This window comes from Mytilus trossulus, chromosome 2, assembly GCF_036588685.1.
Source record: "Mytilus trossulus isolate FHL-02 chromosome 2, PNRI_Mtr1.1.1.hap1, whole genome shotgun sequence".
NCBI classification, from domain to species: domain Eukaryota; kingdom Metazoa; phylum Mollusca; class Bivalvia; order Mytilida; family Mytilidae; genus Mytilus; species Mytilus trossulus.
Window position 1 is genome coordinate 5,021,314 of NC_086374.1, and position 5,630 is coordinate 5,026,943.

Consider the following 5,630-nt stretch of genomic DNA (forward strand, 5'->3'; position numbering starts at 1 on the left):
TGTTTTCCAGCTGTTATAAATAACATTGCAGAAAAAAAATTATATACAGATTTTCACAATTCTGTTCCCTATAAATATATAAGCATTGCATTATGATTTTAACTTCACCAGTAACATTCTAAGCCAGGGTAAGAATACTTTCAGCAATATTCAAAATAATAAGCGGATGCATCTAAGGAAAAATCTTGACCTCTTTTCTAACATACACTTTAACTAAATATAAGTTTTAGTGCTATACTTACTGATTGTAATAATTTGATATGCTTGCTTCTGTTTGGAAATGGATTTATTGGTTTTCTAAATCTTATAACAACCATCAGTTTCTTCGTAGGCTCTTCAATTGAGTATTAAGGAGGCTCGAGGGTATACAATTTAAATTACAGTTTTTTTCCTTATAATTTGTTGATTGAAACCTCTTAACATATGGATGAAAAAAATGCAAAAAAATAGGGGGTCACCGACCATCTAAGAGAGTTACCGACTTCTAAAAAAATAGGGTTTTCCCTCATAAATCGATCAATTTTTACAAAGACTAATAGGGGATTTTGCACCTCCTTTACCTTAATCTTTAAGTATGGAGAGAACTAAATTACAGATTTGTATAATACTTTCCATTCTAATTAGTTATCAAAAGTACCAGGATTATAATTTTATACGCCAGACGCGCGTTTCGTCTACATAAGACTCATCAGTGACGCTCAGATCAAAATAGTTTGAAAGCCAAACAAATACAAAGTTGAAGAGCATTGAGGACCCAAAATTCCAAAAAGTTGTGCCAAATACGGCTAAGGTTATCTACTCCTGGGGTAAGAACATCCTTAGTTTTTCGAAAAATTCAAAGTTTTGTACACAGAAAATCTATAAATATGACCATATAATTGATATTCATGTCAACACCAAAGTGCTGACTACTGGGCTGGTGATACCCTCGGGGACGAAACGTCCACCAGCAGTGGCATCGACCCAGTGGTGTAAATAGTTATCAAAAGTACCAGGATTATAATTTTATACGCCAGACGCGCGTTTCGTTTACATAAGACTCATCAGTGACGCTCAGATCAAAATAGTTTGAAAGCCAAACAAATACAAAGTTGAAGAGCATTGAGGACCCAAAATTCCAAAAAGTTGTGCCAAATACGGCTAAGGTTATCTACTCCTGGGGTAAGAACATCCTTTTTTTTTTGAAAATTCAAAGTTTTGTACACAGAAAATCTATAAATATGACCATATAATTTATATTCATGTCAACACCAAAGTGCTGACTACTGGGCTGGTGATACCCTCGGGGACGAAACGTCCACCAGCAGTGGCATCGACCCAGTGGTGTAAATAGTTATCAAAAGTACCAGGATTATAATTTTATACGCCAGACACGCGTTTCGTCTACATACGACTCATCAGTGACGCTCAGATCAAAATAGTTTGAAAGCCAAACAAATACAAAGTTGAAGAGCATTGAGGACCCAAAATTCCAAAAAGTTGTGCCAAATACGGCTAAGGTTATCTACTCCTGGGGTAAGAACATCCTTAGTTTTTCGAAAAATTCAAAGTTTTGTACACAGAAAATCTATAAATATGACCATATAATTGATATTCATGTCAACACCAAAGTGCTGACTACTGGGCTGGTGATACCCTCGGGGACGAAACGTCCACCAGCAGTGGCATCGACCCAGTGGTGTAAATAGTTATCAAAAGTACCAGGATTATAATTTTATACGCCAGACGCACGTTTCGTCTACATAAGACTCATCAGTGACGCTCAGATCAAAATAGTTTGAAAGCCAAACAAATACAAAGTTGAAGAGCATTGAGGACCCAAAATTCCAAAAAGTTGTGCCAAATACGGCTAAGGTTATCTACTCCTGGGGTAAGAACATCCTTAGTTTTTCGAAAAATTCAAAGTTTTGTACACAGAAAATCTATAAATATGACCATATAATTGATATTCATGTCAACACCAAAGTGCTGACTACTGGGCTGGTGATACCCTCGGGGACGAAACGTCCACCAGCAGTGGCATCGACCCAGTGGTGTAAATAGTTATCAAAAGTACCAGGATTATAATTTTATACGCCAGACGCGCGTTTCGTCTACATAAGACTCTAAGCGAGTTGATATTTAAGTACAAAAAAAGTTAAAAAAAATTGGGGGTTACCGACCTTTTAAGAGAGATAGATCACGAAAAGTGTGAAACCATGGCAACCAAAAATGGTATATTTGCCACGGAGTAAAATATGCAACAGCAACAAAATGACGGAATGTTTCGAAAAGAAAAAAATCAATAGTTTTGTCATTGGGTTTATAGTCCAGTCAATCTAGCATAGATTTGACCCCAACCTTGAAGTAATTGCAACAGACTATTTTAATGTTTGAATCTTTAGCTTATACCCCAAATATGCAAAGAACAAAATCTAACTTCAAGTCTTGAGAAAAACTTAAAATTCATAATTCAGCACTGATTCTAAATTTGTTATTTGCACTTCAATACTTTTCGCAAAAATAATATCGTGACAAAACGTTTTCAATTGTCAAATGTTTATTTCAGTAAATGTTAATTGTCGCTAATAAAACAATGATCTGATCTCAATATATTAAAAAAGTAAAATAACGAAAAAATCGAACTCCCAAGTTTCAAAATCAAAAGCTCAAAAAAAGGCAACAGTAGTATACCGCTGTTCGAAATTTATTAATCGATAGAGAGAAAAAACAAATCCGGGTTACAAACTAAAACTGAGGGAAACGCATCAAATATAAGACACAACAAAAACACAACATTATAATGTAACACACACAGAAACTAACTATAATAGAACAATGGCCATTTCCCTGATTAGGTACAAGGCATTTTAAGATAAAAATGGTTGGTTGAACCTGTTTTTTTGGCATGCCAAACCTCTCGCTTAAATGGCAATATCAAACACATCAAATGAACAGGATAACATCTGTCATATTCCTGACTTGGTACAGGCATTTTCTGATGTAGAAAATTGTGCATTGAATCGGGTTTTGTAGCTAGCTAAACATTTCACTTGTATGACAGTATACATGCTGGTAGCCTAATTTTTATTTTCAAATTGAACTTGTAGAAAAAAATATAGAACATTTATTTTCTCATATTGATTCCATCAATGTTGCTATTTCGGTAAGAGAAATGTTCTCCTCAGCTGTATAACTTCTTTCATTTTGTTACATAAATTGGGACATCTCTTAGTTATCTTTATTTTCGGCCTCCTTTGCTGCTTGTTTAGAAAACATGTCTGTAATGTCGTTCCATTGAATATTGCGTGATTTTGCATCTTTTCAAAAAAGTAAAACCACAAAAATAAGGAACTCCGAGGAAAATCCAAAACGGAAAGTCCCTAATCAAATGACAAAATCAAAAACTCAAACACATCAAACGAATGGGTAACAACTGTCTTATTCCTGACTTGGTACATCAATTTTCGTATGTAGATTAAACCTAGTTTTAAAGCTAGCTACACCTCTTACTTGTATCACAGTCACATAACATATCCTAAAGAATTAGATATAGTACCAGCTGCATTTCCTTATCAGCCCAAAAGCCGAAAACCTTTTCATTTATAAACGAAACAGAGAGACCACAACAGGTAGTGGGAAACTGAAGTAGTTCCTTACCTCACCATGACATTACAATCTAAACCATTAGTCTTCTTTAAGTATTTTTGTGATTCACTCTTTTGTGTTACATTGACAAATGGTTAAATGATCATTATTCGGTATACATGGACATTTGAACCAGGAATCAGACATTCATTGTTTGTCTGTGGTTTATTTTAAGTTTTAATTGTTCTACTTACATTGTAAACGAAAGATAATTGAAACTGATTAAGTACTAACTTGCTGTGGAAATAACATCCTTAAAAGTGTTTGTAAAAGTGTTACCCTATATATTTGAGACATAGTAAAATGAATGTATGTTTTATATCTTTTAATGAATATATCAATAGCAAAATAAGTTGTGTTACTTCGAAATCGGTATATAATACAATATAAAGTATTTATAATATAACTATCAAATTATGAAAAATGTTTGCATATGTATAGTTAGTAATTGATTAGATACGTTGATGAAACGTCATATAATGACGGTTTAAATGTACATTGTCATTCCCTTACCGCCTAGAAATAATGCCCATTATTCAATCTAGGTTTCTTATTAATACTACCAAATTCAAATAAAACAGAAATATTAAAAACATTGTCGAATTTTGCCTTCTTTACACTATTGTTCAACTACGCACTCTAAAAAAAACCGACAAAACATTCACTTATCACGCATTAACAGATTGTGCAAGTATTAAAATAACAATAAAATAGATTTTGATATATAATGTGACGCTCAAAGTAATTTATAAGTAGATATGTTAAAGTAAAACATTTATGAATCAGTAATTGCGTTAACATCTTGGAAATATGTTATAATGCCTACTGGAAAACTTTGTCTTTTCAAATTTGTATTGTGGTTATAGTTTGAGGAGAGCAAAAATTGGCAATAATCAATTTATTTCCACAAAATCTCAATAGAAGGTAAAACTATTCATTTACTGAACTATTTTTTTAGGGGGGGGGGAAGGGGGGGGGGGGGTGAAATAAACAATGTTGCAATGCAAAGTTAAACTCATTTCTTATCTATCAACATTAATTTCATTATTTTACTATATTTTGGCTATTTTATTTATTGTGTCTGTTTATTTAACGCATCAATGTAAATATAACGGAATTTGATGAGACTGTCATTAAAGTGAGAGGGTTAGCGCTATAGAACCAGGTTTAATCCACCATTTTCTACATTTGAAAATGCATGTACCACGTCAGGAATATGACAGTTCTTGTCCATTCGTTTTTGATGCGTTTTGTTATTTGATTTTGCCATGTGATTATGGACTTTCCGAATCGAGTTTCCTTTAAGTTCAGTATTTTTGTGATTTTACGTTTTACTGGCTATAAATATCAAAATGCCGTTTGAGCGCGCACCGGTTGCTCAACAATTGTAATAGAAGGACCATCGTTTTTTACATTTGTGTTCATACTTTGTTTTCGTTCGTATTTTTTCTAAATTATATCAATTTCAGTTTCTACCTGTATTCTTAATCATTGTAAAAGTATGATACTTTGTTCAATGTGCAACATATTTCTCTGGAAAAACATGAAAACATTCAAAAAGCAAAATATGTGGTTCATGGACATTAAAGCCCGAAGAGATTACACTGACACTGCCCATCTTTGAGCAACAAAGCCTTAGGAGCATTCAATCTTAATCCTAAGGCTATAAAAATTAATAAAATTAATTTCCAATTTGTTATATGTCACGAAACAGTACCAGTACAGAAATACTGGTTACTGAAAGAATGAACATCTATTATTATTGGTACTGCCCCAGAATTATGTGCTATTGCAATTGATAATCATCTTCTACGACGTACACATTTATTTTGTTGGCTTAATGGTTAGTATTTGCAGATACATTGTGGTTGTTTTTATAGTTCTTAAAGGGATAATACCTTATCCATAACCGACTTCGTTCGACTGGTTATTGGAATCCGTGATTTTTAGGCCTTCAAAACAGAAGTGATATTAGTAAAATTTGACAAATTATCAAAATTGTT